The following is a 20709-nucleotide window of genomic DNA, read 5'->3' as shown; positions in this document are numbered from 1 at the left end:
AGAAGAGATGGACCTAAAGGCTTTGTTTTTTTCCTGTAAAAGATTAGATGCAGGACTATGTAACAAAATGAACATAAGAGATATCCCCACATTTTGTTCAGCCGCAAAAAAATACAACCTTCTATATCAAGAAATGACTTTCAGTAGAAGACCTTAGATGAGCCATAACCTTGACAATAACAGTGGGAAAGAAAAAAGATCAAATAATACTCATTTGTGCCTGGGCAGCTCTACCCCAATCAGCTTTCAGTTCAAAAAGGAAAAGCTGAAGAGAGACTGTGATGCCCTAAGACCTGCAGACCCAGAACTGAAAGTTGCCTTCTCAAAGCTCCAGGCAAAGAAAGAAGTTTGAGGAGTTTCTCTAAAAAACTATATGCCCTGTAATTACCCTTGTAAGGGGCCATAAAACAGAGATGGGAGTTGGGCCTGGCCCAAGGCAAATACAATAAACTCCTTATTATTTAGTGGATATAGATTAGACCAACAACAACAAATGATACTTAACCCATTTACCTACTTTTCCTAGGAACTTAAAAAATGCACTATTTCTACTTCTGATTGAACCTATGAAAACTATCATTTTAATCTGAAAGGATAAAGAGATTTAAGCCTCCACTGCTGGCTTATTTTCCTTGGTGACTAAGGAGACAAAGTGAAATCAGTATTTCATAAAAGTTCATTTTTTTTCTTCTGAATTCATCCATAGTTTTTTACTTTATAAATATGCTTTAAAATATATTTATAGCTGTAATTTCTCCAGGATGTCTGAGATTTTATTTTTCTTTGCCCTGTACTATAACTAGCACTGTCCACTAAATTTATAACATGAGCCATGTATATAATTTTAAATTTTCTAGTAACCATGTTAAAAAAGAAAAATAACAGGTGAAATTTATTGTACTACTACCCAAAAAGTAACCAATATAAAAATTATTAGTGAGATAATTTCCATTCTCTTTTCCATGGTAACTCTTCAAACTCTGGTGTGTATTGTACATTTACAGCACATCTCACCTTGAAGTAGCCATGTGTGGGGCACTCAGTAGCCACGTGTGGCTGTTGGCCACTGTATTAAACAGCCAGTTCTGATTCCAGGACAATTCTTCCCAATGTTTCAGAGTCATGAATCTTTAGGGGAACCTGATGAAAACTGTTGACCTTCCTCCCAGAAAAGTTCATGTTAGCATATAATCTTATATAAAATTTCCAGGGATTTATGAAGTCCTAAAGGCCATCTTGCATCTTGGGTAAAATCATCACAACAAATCACACATCAAATCAGCAGCCATAATTCCATCACCAGTCTCACTTTTTAAAAAATGTTGACCTTTTTGATTTACATAAATTATTTTAAAAGAAAATTTTATATCATTTTTATAATTTAAAAGTATCATTTGCCAAAACCAGAAGATAACTGCAAAAAAATTTTACTATTAATCTTTTTAAATTGACCTACCTTCTAAACTCATCTTTCACGTCACTCTTTTGAATGCACTGCCTCTGGCTTCAGAAACCCTGCTCTAAGGCTTCCTCTGAAAGAATGTAGGAATGAAATCATCTCCAGGAACGTGCTATTAGGTCATCGTAGTGACACGGTTGAGTGACTTAAGCTTATACTGTGAGATATTCTTCTTTTACCTATTCTTGAACTTCTTATACTTGATATTACATAATAAATATTCTTTTGTATTTGACTTTTTTCCCAATATAACATCTGTGAAGTTCAGACATGTTGCATATATTGGTATTTCATTCCATGTTATTGCTGAGTAGTATTGATTAAATGGATGTACCACAATTTATTTATTCAGTCTCCTGTTGAGTACCGGAAACTGAGTTGGTTCCAGTTTGGGGCTGTCTTTTGGTGGATATGTGCTTATCTCTTAGATATAGACCTAGGAGTAGATTTCCTAGACCATAGGGTAGGTATGTGTTTAACTTTATTAGAAATTTCCAAACAGCTTTCCAAAGTGATTGTACAAACTTACGTGGCCCCAATACCCCAACAATGTATGAGAGTTCCGATTACTCCATATCCTTGCTAATTCTTAATAACGTCATTCTTTTTGAATTTTAGGCATTCTGAAGTCTACATTTAGTGTGTAGTGGGCTTTAATGTGCATTATTTCTGTGCATTTTCTCTAAAATAAATGAGTCATAGACATTGTTGAAGCTCATGAAGAAGCTTTTAAATTCTTGGCTCAGGAGACCTCACATGTTAGAGTTACTAACCCTTTTAAGGAATCCTAACTATTTCTCCTTCCTGAAATATGGTGCCTAGTTGTACGATCATTCTAGCTTTATCAGATGTGAAAATTTCTCAGCCGTACCCCTAATGTGTTATCCCCAGGGTATGGCCCTGAAAGACAGTGTATGGGGGAGACCCAGCATCACTGCCACAGACACCTGACAGTCAGTTTGCCCTGCAGACACAGGGAAGCTGTTTGTTCAGTAATATCCGGTGAGCACTTACTGAGCACCTACTTCGTTCCCGGCACCGGGCTGGGCATTGAGGAAGGCACAATCCCTTTCACTCTGAAAGGCTCACGGTCTAGTGAGGGAAAGAGAAAGGGAGTATGCCGTTGTCATGCAGAATGCTAAGTGCTTTAGGAAATATGTGTTCATGCTCCTGAGTTTTGAGGCCCAGAACAAAGGCCTGCAGAGAGAGCAAGGGAAGTCTTCCCAGGAAAAGTGATAACCCAAGTGAGTGTTACATGAAGGAGGTGCATCCCAGGCAAGGCAGCTGCCAAGTCGAGGTGTGGAATTCAGCCTCTGTGTGGGGTTTTCCAGGATTGCCAGGACAGGTGGAACACAAGGCGTGTGTAGGAGGGCACATGTGCGAGACACGGCCAGGATGTGTGGAGCTGCTCGTGAAGGGTGTGCTGATGGGAAAATATATTTTGCAGACTTTCAATGTAGAAAATCTTCTTTTTGCTTTACCTTTAAACAAAAGGAATCAAGAGGTCCCTTTGCCTGTTTTCTCTGAACTCCGAGTTTTAACCTTTGCTCATCTTTTGAAGTTAAATTGCATGGTGTTAAACTTCTAACTCCTTTTCTGGACACAGACTCATTTGCTATTAAACAGTTTAGAAACAATGTGTCCTTTGATGACAGTCTAAGAATTGTAGTTTCTTAACTAGTTTTTTGTTTTTTTTTAATGCCTTCCAGACCCAATGCAGTAGCCCATGAAATAACCCTAATTGTGGCATAAGCCCAGTTTTAGTTTTCTTAAATTTGTTTAATTTCTTCAACAAATTCTTGTTGTTAGCATCTGTCCTTTAGATTGGAAGAGTAAGGCAGAAATTTATATTTCTAATAAAGGATCTACTTATCTAACTCAATCTAGTGTGATGGCAACCGTAATCTTCTGTCCCCCGGAACACAACAGAGGCAGCCATGGATGATCAGAATTACCCTCATTTTATTTAACAAACACTCTTGGAACACGTACCTCTTTCCTTTTCCCAGGCATTATTCTAACTGCATTATACATAGTAACTCATTTAATTCTCACAAGCATCCTAGAGTGGGACAATATCCTTATTTCTACAGAGGGGAGATTTAGGCACCAAGTAATGAACACACAGGCAGACTGGTAAGGACTATATTGTTACTGTGTTGCTTCTTCCTACTTATAAAATATCCAGGAGAAACTCCAACAAAGTTCATTCAGCAAACCTTGATTGAGCAACTGACTGGCGGGTGAGTCAGCAACACTTTTGCCCCAGGAACTCTTAACCTATTTGGGGAGACACATAGTAATAAATATCTGTGATGCAATCAGAGGAAAGTAACTAACTTTGCCTAAGGAAGTTAGGGACGGGCTTGAGCCTGCGAGGCAGATTCAGCCCTTCGTGAGAAGGAGTGGACAGGAGCATTCTTGGAGTTGTAATGAGGAATCCAAGAAAGGATGGAAATCTGCAGTGCAGACTATTTGGAATGTAGGAGTATTGGGTGGGTTGGCAGTGAGGGTCTGAGCTGCAGCTTGTGGTGGTGGAGGAAGGCGAGGAGACAGAGGTGGGGGGGGAGGAGGGAGGACAGAAGGGAGAGAGGGACAATGGGAGCAAAGGTGGAGAAAAGAAGGAAGGACATGGAAACAGGAGAGAAAAGAAAATAGGCCCATATCTCAAAAAAAAGAAAAAAAACTGTGGTAAAATGTTACTGGCATATACTGGCATGATACACCTGTGATTCAGGCTTTCTGAAGAATTTGCTTGGCCAGATTTTGTTCTGGTGGCTCACCAGCAGTTTGGAGGTTGGTTTGGTTGTTTGTTTGTTTGTTTCTAATAGAGCCCGTTGTAAAAAAAAAAAATGTTTTTTTAAATAAAGATACTTTAAATGAAGTATACTTTGTCAGGTTTATGTAAGACTTCATTTAGGGGGCATTGCCTTGGCATGCAGACAGCTCCCAGGTCTTACACACCAGCAGAAACATGTTCTCTGGAGAGTACAGGAAAGCATATTAAATTCATAGCTGGGCACCCCGGCCACAGACAAGTGCTGCTACCTGGGGCATTTTCAGAATAATGCTTTCCTAAAAACAAACAAACAAAACACACATATTTGAAATTCATCCTTGCGATTGTGAAGACTGAATCTTGATGGCTTCAAACCCAAGGAAACTTCAAATATACAGGAATCAGAAAGCCTTATTTCAAGGCAAATTCTTGCTGCCCTCCTTGCCAGTTCTAAGCAGCGTAATTAGTGACGGGAACTATTTCTCCCTGCAATTATTATTATCAGGCTGGTGGAAGTAAATTGGAGGGGGGAGGGGAGTTAAGTTCTAATTGTAACAGGGCCTGTGGACGTGGATAAGGTAGCATGTCAGGTGTTAGCTGTCCAGGTGGCTCCTGATGCTACAGGAGTCTCGTTTCACTCGGAGCTTAGGTTACCGCAAGCTTTGCTCATCTTCCTGCGGCAACACTGGCTTCTGGTAGCCTGCGGGAGGCATGGTGTGGAATCCCCAGCTGGAGAGAGCGGTCTGGAGTAGGAAGCTGTTTGTCTGGAGAGTGTTGATGTGGCAAAGCCCGTCCAGTCGTGATGCTAGCCAAGCATCAGTCACTACGGGCATTTGAGATGCACTTGGAGACCGTGTAGTTGGGATAGCTCACTTGCATAAGTCCAGTACGTTGTGGCTTTGAGTCCCGAGTAATTTATTTGCTTAGCACTTCTTCATTCTATCTGACTTGGAAGCAGAGTGGGAGACCATGCTAAGGATGTGGCCAAGTCCACAGGACCTGAAAGCATGAAGGACAGCAGGGTAAGTGTCAAAACCCCTCTCTGGGGCTCTCCGTGTGCGCGCTGAAAGGGATTGTGTTGCACTTAGCGTGCGGGTCAAGACCTGTTCACATTCAGGGCAGAAACTTCCAGGGGCCAACTTTTCTTAACAGTCTACATGTCTTTGCTAAGGATGGGATGTCACAAGCATACTTGTCTAAGGATTCTCATGTATCCTGAATTAGAGGTAAAAGGCAAAGAAAATATAACTCCTGGATTTCAAGCCTTTTTATTGGTGGCCAGGGAGGAAGGAGGATAATGGAGAGATATCGATTTTATTGCTGTATCTTGTAAAGTTTAAAATTTTTAGGGAGATTTATAAAAGGAAAATCAATGACTTTCCTATTCTGGAATAAGAAGTTGACTGACCACAGGACTAGAGAAGTATAGTCCCTTCCTGGTGCCCTGTTTTGAGGGACATTTAGTTCCCTGCAGTGCAAAACCGGAATATGTGCCAAAGAAGGGTTCCACAGAGGCTGGGGGCTTGGGGATGTTCCATGTAACAGAAAAAGGTATAAAGAACTGGGAGTGTACCGTCTGGGGAAGGAAAGATCGCAGGAGTGATGGCATCAGTTTTCAAGGAAGGGAAGGACTAAAGCACAAACTCAGGAGAACACATGTCCTGGATTTCCCCAGGGCGAAGTGTGTCCTGTGGAAGGGAAAGATGACAGACCCCTTTGTCAATCGGATGAAGAAAAAAGCATAGACATACTCCCCAGAAAATGCATTTATTATCAACGCAAATGGACACCCAACCTCGGGGATTCCACAGGACCCCGTGAAAGAACTCCCATTCTAAATAGTGGGACTGACAGTGAATGAAAATTTCAGGATTTAGCTTAATTGAAGGAAGAATTTTCAAACAATTTAGTAATTGCTGTAAGGAAATTGTTTTTCCTGAGGTGATGCAGTCCCTCATGGTTGAGTCTGCATGAATAGTTGAGGTATGGAGGAAATCCCTCCAGCTTTAGAACCACCAGAACCTGGATTTAAATGCAGATACTGCTGCTTCTAGCTGTGTGTCCTCAGACAAATTATTTAATCCAGCCAAATATCTGTTCCCTCAGCTGCGAAATGGAGATAAAATCTATCTCAAGGTGATCAGGTTGATTAAATGACAAAGGGTAGATAAAATGCCTACCCCCCACCCCATACTAGAGTAGGCAGTGAACAAAAATAAACTTTTCCAAGTCATTCTCAAAGGTCAGGACTGAAAGGAATAACAACAGAGAAATAAAAAGCCTAATTCCTGCCTCTGCAAAAATTCTTCATAATTAGGTTCCTTTTTTATTGTTAAGAATATTCTAGGCAGCTTCCTAGCCTTGTGTGGAAAGTTATAATGAAAGTCTAAATAGGTGTCAGGTTTATATATATTTTTTTAAACTTTTAAAATGTATTGAAAGGTGATAATATGAAATGTTAACATTTTTTTTAAATCTTGCTAACCAAAGTGTGAATCAACAGTATAGAAAAGAAAATGTGCTTGAAATAATTCAAAGTGTTTTCAATGTGGAGAAGCTTGTCCTCAACTTCTATTTAATACAAGGGGAAAGAAAGTTGCTTTTTAAGGTAATACTTCATAATAAGAGAGAAAGTAACTATATATCAAGTGAAAAGGGATAATGTGAAATAATAGTAGTGTATGTAATAAAAGTTAAATGCCTGTCTGTAAGATTCTAGAGAGGAACGTATTTTTTCAAGGTTTTGGTAATGGGCTTTTAAAAATGTTCAACTGGGGGAGGTGAACGTTCAGTCCTGTGGGTGGCAGGGTATTCTGAGCATCTTCCAGAATCTTTGCTATGTGTGAATTGTATTTAAGTCTCCAGGCAGCAAATTTGTATGGAGCACCTGTGACATCCAAGGTGTTCCCCATTGGAGGGAAAGGGTGGCCCTCACCATCCAAGAAGTGAGCCAGGTTGGGGAGCTCAGTACCTACTCCTGAAAAGATGAGCAGTGCAGCCAGAAATTTTTCCAGCTGAGAGGAAAGGGAGAAGTTGGAGGTTGGAGTTGATGACAGCTTTCATGGAGGAAGTGAGAACTGAGCGGGGGCTGGAAAATTAGGCGTTGCTGTCCTCCCGTCTCGGTAAATGGCAACACCATTCACCCAGGTGTTTAATCCAAAAGCTTGCAAATCATATTTGCTTTCTCTTTTCCTCACCCCCAAATCCAAACTCTGAGCAACTCCTACATATTCTGCCTCCAAAATAGATCTTGAGTCTGCAGACTCCTACCGTCTCCATTTCCATCAGCCTGGGTCACACTGTCCCCATCCCTTTGAAATGTTTCAGTGGTCTCTTAAATGGTCTCTTTCTGTATACTGTTAGATCATTCTCCAATCAGTTTTCCACAAGCAGCCAGAGTGATGAAGTCACTACCATGATTTAAACTCTTTAAAGGTTTTCCACTGGACTAAAAATAAAGTCTCTGCTCCTCCGCGTGGCCTACCAGGCCCCGTGGGATGTGGCTCAGCCCCGCTGGTCTCACACTTCTTCTTCTTCCCTTAGCTCACCATGACCAAGCCATGCTGGCTTCCTATGATTCTTTGATCTGTTAGATGTACAATAGAGAAAAAAGAATGTGAAATTATTGAAGGGCTGAAGAAGGAGATCAGTTTTGAAAATTAGGAGGAGAGCTTGGTTTTATAATGATTCTGCCACATAAACGTGGGCCCGTAGTGGAAAATGTAGGAAGCAAGGTTTGATTTCGAGGGCCCCTTGAAAGGATCTTTCAGTAGCTCAGAATTTATCTTCCCTGCCAGCTTCATTAAATTCTTTCCCAGGATAATCTATTTTATCAACTTCCCATCCACCTAGAAGAAGAATTAGTATTTATTCTGTGATGGTTGGGTACGGTGCTAGGCACAGGAATTATGATGATAAAAAAAGAAAATAGACATGGGAACTCTGCCTTCCTCATGCTATTCAGACTACTGGGGGACCAAGACAATTAAAACAGAAGATAATTACAATGAGGAGTTTTACAAGGTGCCATGAGCACACATGGGTGGGGCACCTAATTCTGACTCAGGAGGTCAAGGAAAGCTTCCCAAGGGAAATGCCATTTTAGCTGAGAACTGAAAGTGGGAAGCAAGGCAGAAGGCACGTATTCTTGGCAGGGGAAACAGCACGTGCCAAAGGACAGTCTTAAGGAAGAACATGGCATGTTCACAGAACCCAGAACAGTTCGGGGTGGTCACGAAACAAAGAGGAGTGAGGAGGAACAAGACAGAAGAAGTGGGCAAGGCCTGTGTGTGCACAGCCTTATGAGCCATCAGAGCCTATTGGTGGCAAGTACGAGGTTTGCAGCAGTGGGATTACATGATGTGGTAATGTGCTCTGGAGTATGAAGAGGGGCTAAGACCAGAGCCTGGCAAGCTGTTTAAAAAGCTAATCTATAATCCAGGCAAGAAATCATGTTGGTAGGAACTAATGTAGAAGTGGGAAAGATGAAGAGTCTGGAAGAGAGATTTGAAAGGGGTGCCGGTAGAGAGCTCCTCACACCCTCGGGTGACAAGCAAATCCTTCTCCAGACATGGCCGGATGTTCACAAGACTTGGAAATGGCCTGGATGAAGTAAGGATGAGGAGAAACGAGCAATAAGAATGACTCCAAAGTTTCCGCCGTGGGCAACCCCTCCCAGGAAGCCATTTGCCAAGATAAGGACTGGGGTGTCAAAGGATGCTTGGGGGAGACAGGGAGAAGTCACCTGCAAGGTGAAATACCTTTTTATCTTTGTGCCATGGGCTCAGAAAATTCTGAAAACAGATGGAGGGGATAGTCTAAGAAAGATGGAGCAGGGAGAGAAGAGGACATCTAAGGAGTCGTTGAATCCCTCTTCATTTTACGTAAGGCCTGGCTAAGGCACCACAAGTTCTTCTGCAGTCAATAAACAATACTATAAAGAAATATTGAGTCTCCTCAGCAAATGCGAGGCTTTCCCACTTCATTGTTCTGGGGCGCCTGGCATTTACACTTCCGCAATTAAGGTCTGTCCAGATGCTATCTGCTTTGGACGAGGTGATTGCAGCCGCTTGCGGAATGAAGGTGTTTCCTTATCCCAACCGGCTTCACGTCCTCCCTCAGCCCTACACGTTTACATTTTGGATGAGCAAACGTCTGAGCTGTGTGGTGCTTTATCAACTTAATAGACATGTAAATGGGAGAGGGACAGACATGGGGAAAGATGACCGTAGATACCAGCTTGAGACAGCCCCAATTAATGTCTGTAACATCGCCCTGCTTTAGTTGAAGGCTTCTGAAATGATGAGCTCTGGTTTTACTCATTACCTAAACTCTTGTTGAACAACATGCTTCCAGGGGAAAGGCAGTTCCTTTCTGAGCAGGATTTCCCAACAGCACACATTTTGGACCAGGAATTCTTTGTCGTGGGGGGTGTCCTGTGCATTGTAGACTATTTAACAGCATCCTTGGCCTCTACCCATGAGACAGCAATAGAGAACCTGTCACACCCTCTGGTGACAAACAAATGTCTCCAGATATTGCCAGGTGTTCACAGAGGGACAAAATTGCCCCCAGTTGAGAATCGTTGCTGTAGAGCAAGAATTCTCAAAATTTTGTTCTCAGACCAGAAGCATCAGCGTCACCTGAAAACTGCGAAGCTGGTGACCTCAACCCAGACCTACTGAGAGAGAAACAGTTGGGGTGGGTCCCGGCGACCTGCTTAGCAGCCCTCCAGGTGATTCTGCAAACACACTCAAGTTCGAGAATCACTTCTCAAGAGCAAATTAACAGGTACTAAACTTTTAGGAAGTAGTTACGTATGTAAAGAAAGATTTGGAATAAGAGAGAGTCTCTCCTCTCTTCCATTTTCCCTTCCTTTTCAAGAAACATCATTTTATTTTTGACACACAAAGGTTATTGATAAACCATTTCCTATCGTGGAAAATTCCTACAGATAAACAACAATTTTAAATCACACGAGAAGTTTGTTACTATTAATATTAATGAATAGTTATGACTATGATTTTTTCCTAAGTTCACAAAGGTTAAGCAAAAGTAGCATGATTCGACAAAGAAAGTCTTTAAGCTCATGAAAAAACATTTCACAGGTACAATAGAAAGCGGGGCAGAGCTTCCGAGATGAGGTATGGTGCCTGCCCTCGCACTGGGAGAGCAAAGCCGGGATGTATCTGCACAAGGGAAGGCTTTCTTTTATGTTCTTTCTTAGCTTTTGTTTTTCCACTTGTTTGCTCATTCACCCCTTTTCCACCTAAAACACACCTGTCTATGGGGAATATAGTTTTCTGATTTATTTGAGCAGTTGCAATGCATCCTACAAACTATAAAAATCCAGATCAAAGCTCTATTCTTCACATGTAGTTTCAAATTCTCTCCATTACTAAACAATTCATTGATGTCAATATTTTCTATGAAAGGATGGATCCCATGTTCATGCACCCCTGAACATGGAATTAGATTTCAAACATACTTTTCTTAAAAAAGTAAATGAGACTCTGCTTAAAGAATTATTTTTACTTAAAAGCATAAATACATCAAAATAAGGAAGATAAATTTAGTAAGACTTTATTCATTCATTAATTTTTTCATGTATTATTTGTTAAAAAATATTTGTTGAGTGTCAACTGTGCCAATGAATGAGACAAGTATAGTATACATGCTCTGACCTTATGGAGCTTACATTTTTTTTATAGGCTGGGGGCAGAGGTGGGAAGAACAGATAAAAAAATAACCTAGTATTTTTACAAGTTTGGGTTATACCCAGATAGTAGATTATGAGATCAAGTTAGAGGGTCACAAAAAAATTTTGTAATTTTTTTTTAATGAACAAACTAAAATAGAATGAAGAAATCAAAGTTTATTCTGCTATACCTCTTGTGTTATTTCATCAAACTATTGTTCCAGTTGTCCAAGGAGGGGACACAAATCCATGTAAAAATGAGTCTTCGTGACATATTCTTAAAAGTTTGAAAAATATTAAAATTTTAAAATTTTGAAATAAATGAAATAATTTCAAATTGTAATGCATGCTATGAAAAGGCCAAGGGGCTAAGATAGAAAATGACAAAAATGTGGCATGCAAGGAAGCTGTGTGGCTAGAGAAGGCTTCTCTGATGAAGTGGCATTCCAACTAGACCTGGCCAAAAAATGGGAGCCAGCAGTAAAGAGTAAAAAGGAGCCTCCAGACAGAGTGGGCAGCAAGTGCGAAGGTTCTGTGTGGGGCGTGGAGAGCTGAGACATGGTAAGCCGTAATGAAAAAGAAAAGGAAAGTTTCTTTCCGTAGAAAAGAATATTCTAGAACTCTTGCTTGACAGAGGTGCATTTTGAAATCTTCTGAAATACTTATGAAAGTTTCTCCCAAAGAAATAATCCAGAATTCACGTATAAATTTTGGCACAGAAATGTTATTCGTGGTATTATTTGTATTTCAAAATCAACCAAATATCTTTCAGTAGGAGAAAGTTAAATATATAATGTTATATCTCTATAGTGAACTATTTAAGTCACTAAAAGTACAGTTCATAAAGAGATTATAGCATGGGGAAACGGTTAAATTATAATGTTAGGTGGCGCCCATAGTTCAGTGGGTAGGGCGCCAGCCACATGCACCCAGGTTGGCGGGTTCGAATCCAGCCTGGGCCAGTTAAAGCAACAATGACAACTGCAACCAAAAAATAGCCAGGCGTTGTGGTGGGTGCCTGTAGTCCCAGCTACTTGGAAGGCTGAGGCAAGAGAATAGCTTAAGCCCAAGAGTTTGAGGTTGCTGTGAGCTGTGACGCCACGGCACTCTACCAAGGCTAAGACTGTCTCAAAAATAAATAAATAAAAATAAAATAAAATAAATTGCAATGTTAAATGGAAAAGGGTAAAAAAATGGGAATTTATGATACAATTTCAACTATTAACACATACAAACAGTTGCTCAAAAAAACTAAAGGAAATAAGAGTTGAGAGATCTGGATAGTCACATTACTACTCACTTTTTTCTTATGCTTTTGTGTAGTTTTAATTTTTTTCTACGCTAAGCATATGTTCCTTTTATGTTCTAAACAAACTTTAGCCAAACATTAGCATGTTATTTATCTTCAGTGAATGTAAAAATAATTCATGGTTTTAGCTAGTGTTCAGCAAGCATGTCTTACTTTGAGGATATCAAAATTTGCTTGCCAACATCAATGAGTACAATACTTATTTAATCACAAATTATGGCCAAACAACAAAGCAGCATTAATATTTCATAATTTATTGTTGGAGATATTTATAAAAATAATCAAGAACTCTCATAGGAGACTTCATTCCTTATTATTGGGAAAAAGAAAATGATCTGTCATCACAGTTTGCTTTTAAAAATGTGACTTTTTTAGATCCAGATATGAGAGGCTAATGAATTGGCTCGTAATACACAATTTGCTTCCCTAATTGATTACTAAATTGTGTCGACTAGTCAGAGGAAAGTAAAGAGAAAACTATTTGCATGCAGATACATTTGAGCTCGCTTTAGAAGGTGCATCAAACCCCAAAGCCCTGCACGGTTACAAGGCTCTACGGTATGCTCTACATCAGTGGTTCTCAACCTTCCTAAGGCCGCAACCTTTTAAGATGGTTCCTGTGAGTTGCAACCCACAGATTGAGAACTGCTGCTCTACATGGTACTGTGCCAATTCAAGGACTTCGAGTAGCAGATTGGAAGCAGAGGGTTTAAGCTTAACACTTTGTTTCTTGACTCAGTCAACATCTTTCCATGCTATGCCTTAGAAAAAAATGAGACCAGCTGTCCTGATCCCTTGAAAATTTGGTGATACAGTCATCTCTATTCCTAGAGGTCACGTTAGTTGGCTGCATGCAGACAAATACGAAGAAAACTTATGCTTCTCTTCTTTGCGAGAATTTTTCCCATGTTCCTCCACCCCATGTCTAGTTCCTGTTCTCAGGGAGTCTGTATTTATGACAACCCAATCATCTTGGCCAGTGCAATGCATCTCAGTGTGAACAGCCAGCGTCCACTGCGGAAGGCAGCTTTACAGAGGAGACCACACTGTTGACAGATTCCTGCGCCTCCTCCCAGTGGGTGGTCTGAGGCAGGGAAATCTGAGCTATCCAGCTGAGGCCTGACATGTGCCAGGAAATTCAGATTCGGGGAGCTGCTATCTATTACAGTTATGAGCCTCCTAAAACCAGAATTACAGGTAACTAATATTCCTTCTACATGCCAAAGCAAACCCCAAACCCTTAATCCCCAAATGACATGACTATTAATATTAAAATGGTTTCTTTTATATAACTTGTGTAAGGATTTCTTAGTCTCTCAGCCAAAGCAATAAAAACACCGTTGGAAGACTTTAACTTTGAAACATGTCTTCATTAAGGAAGGGACGGGAGTACGCTATCTGGTGGAAAAGATAGCTTTTTGAAGTCCACTGGAAAAGGATATGGATTCAGATTTCTTGGGAGTCGACTGGGTTTTAGGAAAAAAGTTCTAAGAGATTTACTAGAAGGAGCCAAGGCAGGATTACAGAAAGGCAAACCTGACTTTGAATCCTGTCTAGAACTGGGTGTCCTTAGGCAAGTTTCTGAACTTTTCTGATCCTTTCTTTCCTCATCTAAAAAAATGAAGCTAGTAGCAACTGCTTTTTATAGTAGATACAGAGGGAAATGAGATAATGGATGTGAAATGCCTGCGTTCTGTGGCGTGAAACTCACATACCTCTTTACCTCATTATTGTAATATATCAAAATGCTTCCAACCCACTGTAACCAGTTTGCCCTGACAATGAAAATATACGTCTTCTCATTTGGTAATTAGAATGCAACATGCAAATAGTCGTGTCTAAATTAGGTTTGGCTCAATTATCACCTATGATTTCCACCAAAATATAAACAGATACCATAGGTGGTAATAGAAGTAAATGCTGAGTATGTCAACACATGAAGAGATTTGTTATGCTCCATATAAAGAATACTATTTTTCATAATGCTTCGCTGGATACTATCTGTGCAGTTGTTTCACTATATGTGTGTGCGTGTTTGTCTAGAAGATAGATGGTGATGTTAAGGAAAAAGAAAAGAAAGCAAATAAACGTAGGAGACACAGTCTTGCATATGAAGCAACTTCTACCTTTTGTATATAAAATGTCCGACAGCTACATCTACAACAGTGTTTCTCAAATTTGAATCACCTGAGAGCCTTCGCATCCTGGACCCCAACCCCAGAGTTCTGCCTCACTAGGTCTGGGGTGAGTACAGATAATTTGTGTTTCTAACAACGTCCCACGGGATGCTGTGGCTGCTGGTCTAGGAAACAGGAAACATACCAGGAGATCCACTGATATATTTAATTGATTTAGAAGCATGTCATTTTTTTCAATCATCTGGAATAGTTTCAGTAACATTTAAAGTATCTGCTCTTTCAAAGTTAAATGGAACCCGGCTGTGAAATTATTTAATCCTATACTTTTCCCCTCCTCTTTGAAATGGCAGACTTTTAGTCATAATTTCAATCTCTTTTTATTAAATGTAATGCTTCTTGAGTCAGTTAATTCCTATTTTGCTAAGAAATCATCCTTTTTTTTCTAGGTTTTCACATCTATTATAATAGGGTTGATGATAGTACATTCTCATAATAATTATTATCATTGGGCAAACCGAGGAGTCTGGGCTGGCTGGCTGTGGGCTGATTGAGGATGGCCTCTCCTAGAACAATGGGAGTGTGGTACTCTCCCCCCAACATGTTCTCACCCTCCAGCAGGCCAGCCCAAGTCGTGGCAGAGGAGCAAAAGCAAGCCTGGTGTCAGAAGCACTTTGCAGGCCTCTGCTTGAAGCATGTTTACTGACAACCTTTTGGCTCAAGCACTTACCTACAGAAGCCTAGACTCAGAGTATGAGGGCACTGCAAAGATACATGGGATAAGGCATGGACACGGGCAGGAGGGCAAAAAGGAGACTGCATTTACAATCTTCTCCAGATAGGGACACCGGCTTCCACCAGAATTATCCATCATGGCTGCAGAGGTTCCAGTGAATTTCATGGGACGAAAAGTAATTAGCATAATTAATACAACCATGTAAGTAATAACTCTTGGGGGCGGTGCCTGTGGCACAAGGAGTAGGGAGCTGGCCCCATATACCAGGGCCGGGTGGCAGGTTCAAGCCAGGCCCTGGCCAAAAACTGCAAAAAAAAAAAAGTAATATCTCTTTTTGGTAATGATGTGATTATATACTGCCTTGGCTTTTATAAAGTCAAAGGACTCCATTTTTTAAAAAAACTGGTTAGAATCAATAAGGATACTTGACAAGGTAGTTGGTGTAAAAAATAATTTTTTTTTATTTATTGTCTTCTATTCGATCAATGTCTTCTATTTATGTTCAATAAATATTCAACAAGCATTTATTGAACACTGACTGGATGCCAGGCACTCTTCTGGGCCCTGGAGATGTCCTATTCTTCATGGGGCTGATATTTTCGTTGGATCTGAAAAAGGAAATCAACCACAAGTGAGTAAGCTCGCTAGTGACACATGCTATGGAGGAAAATAAAGCCAGGGAAGGAGCGCAGTAAATGCCTAACCGGTGGAGAGCACAGCAGGCTGCTGTTTATGGGGTGAGCACTGATTATAAGTCACATCTGAGTAGAGACTTGAGGGTCGGGAATTCTGGTTAGACACCTGTGACGAGAGCATTCCAACCCAGGGAGAGGGAATGGCAAGTTCAAAGGCCTTGGGACAGGGTGGTGTGTGGGGTGCTTTATTTATGAGAATTATCAATTACAAATGGGATGGAATTGTCACCATAATAATGCTAATTCTGAAATACGCAGTGATACATTTAACAAAAAATAATCTTTTGAAAGACATAAGACAAAAATCTGCAAAAACCCAAGAAAACTATTTAAGAGATAAAAACAAAAACAAGGGAGGGTAACTGGCCTCATTAGGCACCTGACCATATTAGAGTGACTATATCAAAACAACATGATATTAGCAAGGAGTAAACTGATTAGGGTAACAGATTGGAGAGTCCATGTAGAATGAAAGTTGCACCCTTACTTTTTATAGATAGAGAAAGGTACGCATTTTTTTTTTTTTCAGAGAGAGAGTCTCACTCTGTGCCCTGGATAGAGTGCCCTGGCATCCTAGCTCACAGCAACCTCAAACTCTTGGGCTCTAGTGATCCTCTTGCCTCAGCCTGCCAAGTAGCTGGGACTACAGGTGCGTGCCACAAAGCCTGGCTAGTTCTTCTGTTTTTAGTAGAGATGGGGTCTTGCTTTTGCTCAGGTTGGTCTTGAACTCCTGACCTCATGTGATCCACCTGCCCCAACCTCCCAGAGTGTTAGAATCACAGGCATGAGCCACCACACCCAGCTGGTATATATATTTTAAATGGAGGAATAAACATGTCTTGGTCTCCTATTGCCGCCATAATGAACTACCATGAACCTACCAGCTTAAACCATAGGCCTTACAACTATGTAGCTAAGAAGTCTGATGCAGGTCTCCTGGAGCCTTATTCCTTTCTAGAGGCTCTAAGAGAGAATCCATTCCTGTCATTCCTAGAGGTCAACCATACTCCTTGGATTACGGCTCCCTTCCTCCGTCTTCAAAATGAATAATGCTGCACATCTCCCTCTGAGCACAAATGAGAAAAGTTCTCACTCTCAAGGACCTGAGTGACTGGATTGGACCCGCTTGGATAATCCAGGACCAGCTACCCTTAACGACAGATGGAAAGTCCCTTTGCCATGTTACAGTTTCTCGGGGTGAAGACATGGACATGTTTGGAAATCATCTTTGTGCCCATCACAAACTCAATTGGGGAGAATATTTTTGTAACCCAGTTATCAGAGAAATGTGTATAACCAACCGGGAACTGAGCCATAAAGGACAAACAAAAAGAAAAGCATGCCGTACCATATAATTTCCTTCAATTGTGTCACCAAACATACTATAAACAAACTAAGGAATATAGGCTAGAAGATAGATGTCTTAAAACGTGTGGCAAAGTGTCATTTCTGCCCTTTCACTTGTAAGAATTAATAGAGAACAACTTTTGAACGGGGAAAACATATGAGTAGTCAATTCACAGAGAAGCAAATCTATGGTATGGTCAATAATAGCACATGAAAAGATGCTTAACCTTAGTAGTTTGCAGAAAAACACAAAAGTTTACAGTAACAATGAAATGTTAGTTTCCTATGAAAGCTATAAATTAGCTTCATAGTAGGGCTGAGTACATGAAGGCTATAACCCAATTATAGCACAAGAATATGGGGTAAGGGCCAAGGGAGGGGAGGGGAGGGGGGAGGTTAGCGTGGAGGGAGGGTAATAGGTGGGGCCACACCTACGGTGCATCTTAGAATGAATACAGACGAACTTACTAAATGCAGAATACAAATGTCTACATACAATAACTAAGAAAATGCCATGGAGGCTATGTTAAATAGTTTGATGAAAATATTTCAGATTGCATATGAAACCAGCACATTGTACCCCTTGACTGCACTAATGTACACAGCTATGATTTAATAAAAAAAGAAAAAAAGTTGAGAAAGTGAGGAAGAAAATTGTGCTAGGAAGCAAGGAGAGTGAGTAGAGTGAGGACAATGGAAGAGAAAGTATTGAATACAAAGCAACTGTATGTTAAAAAAAGAAAATGACAAAGCCACTTCGAAAGCACACAGGAGGAGCCAACAAAAAAAAAAAAAAAAGAAAGAAAGAAAATGTTAGTATCCTAGCGCTGCCATAACAAATTGCCACAAAATTGATGGCTTAGAACAGCATGAATTTATCCTCTCACAGATATGGAGATGAGAAGTCCACTCCCTCTGAAGTCTCTCGGAAGGAATCCTTCCTTATCTCTTCCAGCATCCGGTGGTTCTAAGTGTCCGTTGGTATATGGATGTGTAATTCCAGGCTCTGCCTCCATCTTTGCATGGCCCACTTCTCTTCTCCCTATATGTCTCATATAAGGACACTCGTCACTGGATTTACAGCCTGCCAGGTAATCCAGGATGATCTCATCTAGAGAACCTTAATTATATCTGCAAAGACCTTTCCATCTCTTCCAAATAAGGTTGTATTCTTAGTTTCTCGGAATTATGACATGGACATATCTCTTGGGGACTACCATCCAGCTATTACGGTATTATCCCTTCCATGAAATCAGTGAAAACTTTAAAGGACTGATAATACCCACCAGTAGATGAAGAGATATGGTGGGGGAGGGGGATTTCTGATACATTCCTGTGGCCCTGTGAATTTTTGAAAAGCAATCTCACAAACTCTATTAATAAAAATCATGCATATATATCATATGTTATATGACTTAGCTTCTGGGAAACAGCCCATAAAAATAAAAGCACTGGTATGCAAGATTCTGTGTGCAAGAATTTTATTGCATCATTGTGCTGAGGGAAAGAATCTGGAAACAAAGTGAATGTCTAGCAAATGGAGAATGGTAGGGAAAAAACTGTGGCATACCTAAATGGTGGCTATGTACACACTATATACATAGAGATTCCAGAAATACATAGATGGATAAATACCCGGATCGTATCATGGGGCGAGTGGCTGGTAGACCATGCCAGAATTGATGTTTGAGGGTTTAAGTGAAAAAGAGTGCTTTCTTCTGAGTCACAATGTCTGGCGTAGTTTGTCAACTTTGTCCTTAATTCTTGGTATAACTGAGCAAAGTCACATGTAACTGGCCACGCTGGGTCTCTGGTTGCTCGGCCTCAGGTGAGGACGTGGCCCTGGACGATTTCTCAAGCTTGTTGCCTGCAAGTGTGTGCTAAATTCCAGGAGTAGCAAAGGGTTCTGTTCTCCCTGAGGCACGGTGAGAATATTGTTTTGTGATTTGACTGGGCAGATCTAGAGATGTCATCAGTGGCTTTTGACAGAGTCACTGCCGAGTAAGTGAGAAAAGTCCTCAGCCATTTAGTCCCAGAACTGAGAGTCATTATTGATCATGTGTAGCTCGAAGCTGTCCCTCTCCTATTTCCTGTATGTAGTCCCCCAGGTTATCTAGAGCAATAATCATAGGAACTGTTTTAAAAAATTGTAGGAGAAGTGCAATTACACTGGGCAATCTGCAAAAACCAGAAATCATATAGAGGTACGGATCCTTTCAAATTGTTTGCACACTGTCTGGCATGGAGCCTCAGGTCCATCAAATTTCTTAAAAAGCATCCAAATATTAACTTACTTATTCTCCTTCATCCAGGCCAGGCTGGAGAACTACCCAGCTAAGTTCTAGAAGATCTGACTTATGAAGAATGCTTAGGTATAAGCCATGATCCCCAGTTTCTCCTATATTTTTATTTTATTCTAAAGTGAATAGGAATCAGAAAAAAATATATTAACTTAAAAAAACTTACATGATTTGAGAATTATAATTCATAAAGTATTTTTGGAATGAATATTTAAAGAATCATCCAAATTAGTTACAATCCACAACCATGCCTACGACCTTTTCTCGTGCTGATTTTTATAGGAGATTAAACTCTCAATTAGTTACCAATGTGAGAGGCAGTGTGCACAGATCCTGGAGGGATAGGCCTTCTGCAGAGGAAGGACAAAGAAGCCAAATGTTGGCAATTCACTTCATCTCTATCTAAGGCAGTAGTTCTCAACCTCCCTAATGCCGCAGCCCTTTAATACAATTCCTGTGGGTCGTGACCCACAGGTTGAGAATCACTGCTCTAAGGCTTTGTTTTTTCATCTGTTAAGTGGGGATGAAAATAGTCCCTGTCTTTACAGAGTTTTTACACGTTTGGGATTAATGTGTTTGAAAATCATACCAAATAACTAACAATACGTGAAAATCGGAGACAATATATTTCTTTCTGGCCTCATTCACTTGTTTAAAATAATCATAAATAAGAGCAATACAAGAAGTGCTGGGCCCTTTGTCCTCAAAATACTGTTGACTTCTTAACTATCTTTCGATAACTATTTGCATTAAACTAGGCCACCTTTACTGCAGTTGTATCAAATTGAAACAAATTAAGCTTTAAATGGGAGATCAGATGGTAGAAAGCAGGTTTGCGGTCCCTGTGGGGTGTGGGTAGCGGCTGGACCGGAAGCCCTCTGGGGATTGCCAAGCCTAGGCTTTTGATGTGGGCGCGAGTTACACAGTTTGTGATCCTTCATCAAGTCATGTACTTACCATCCGTGCATGTGTCTATTTCTAAATGGGACACTTTAGTAAAAAATTGAAACTATCCCCCAGAATGTAAATACCCTCTACATCATCTTTAATGGACCTCGTTCTTTTAATTTTCTCACATTTCATAGGCACATCAAAGGAGAAATAGAACATCAGTGCTTTAGAACAGAGGTTTTCGACAAAGGGCTGGAGTCAGACTGGCGTTGGAGTTTTTTAAAAAGTAAAATGAAAATCCACCTCCTAGAATTGGTGATTTCAGAAGTCTGGGGTGGGACCCAGAAATAGACACGTTTTT

General features: G+C 40.5%; 1 protein-coding gene across 21 annotated transcripts in view; it reads left to right on the top strand.

The window, feature by feature from the left end:
• THRB (thyroid hormone receptor beta) overlaps positions 1–20709 on the top strand; it is a 381781-nt gene that overhangs the window by 174843 nt on the left and 186229 nt on the right. Inside the window, exon 1 of one of the 21 annotated variants that reach the window (XM_053598972.1) lies at positions 9924–10028. The exons of the other annotated variants lie outside the window; for them this stretch is intronic. The gene's annotated coding sequence lies outside the window, so the exon portion shown is untranslated. Of the gene's footprint in view, positions 1–9923; positions 10029–20709 lie in introns of those variants that run through there. 21 annotated transcript variants of the gene reach the window in all.

This window comes from Nycticebus coucang, chromosome 8, assembly GCF_027406575.1.
Source record: "Nycticebus coucang isolate mNycCou1 chromosome 8, mNycCou1.pri, whole genome shotgun sequence".
Taxonomy (NCBI): Eukaryota; Metazoa; Chordata; class Mammalia; order Primates; family Lorisidae; genus Nycticebus; species Nycticebus coucang.
Note: the sequence above shows the minus strand (reverse complement) of the source record. Positions and strands in the feature narration are given on the sequence as shown.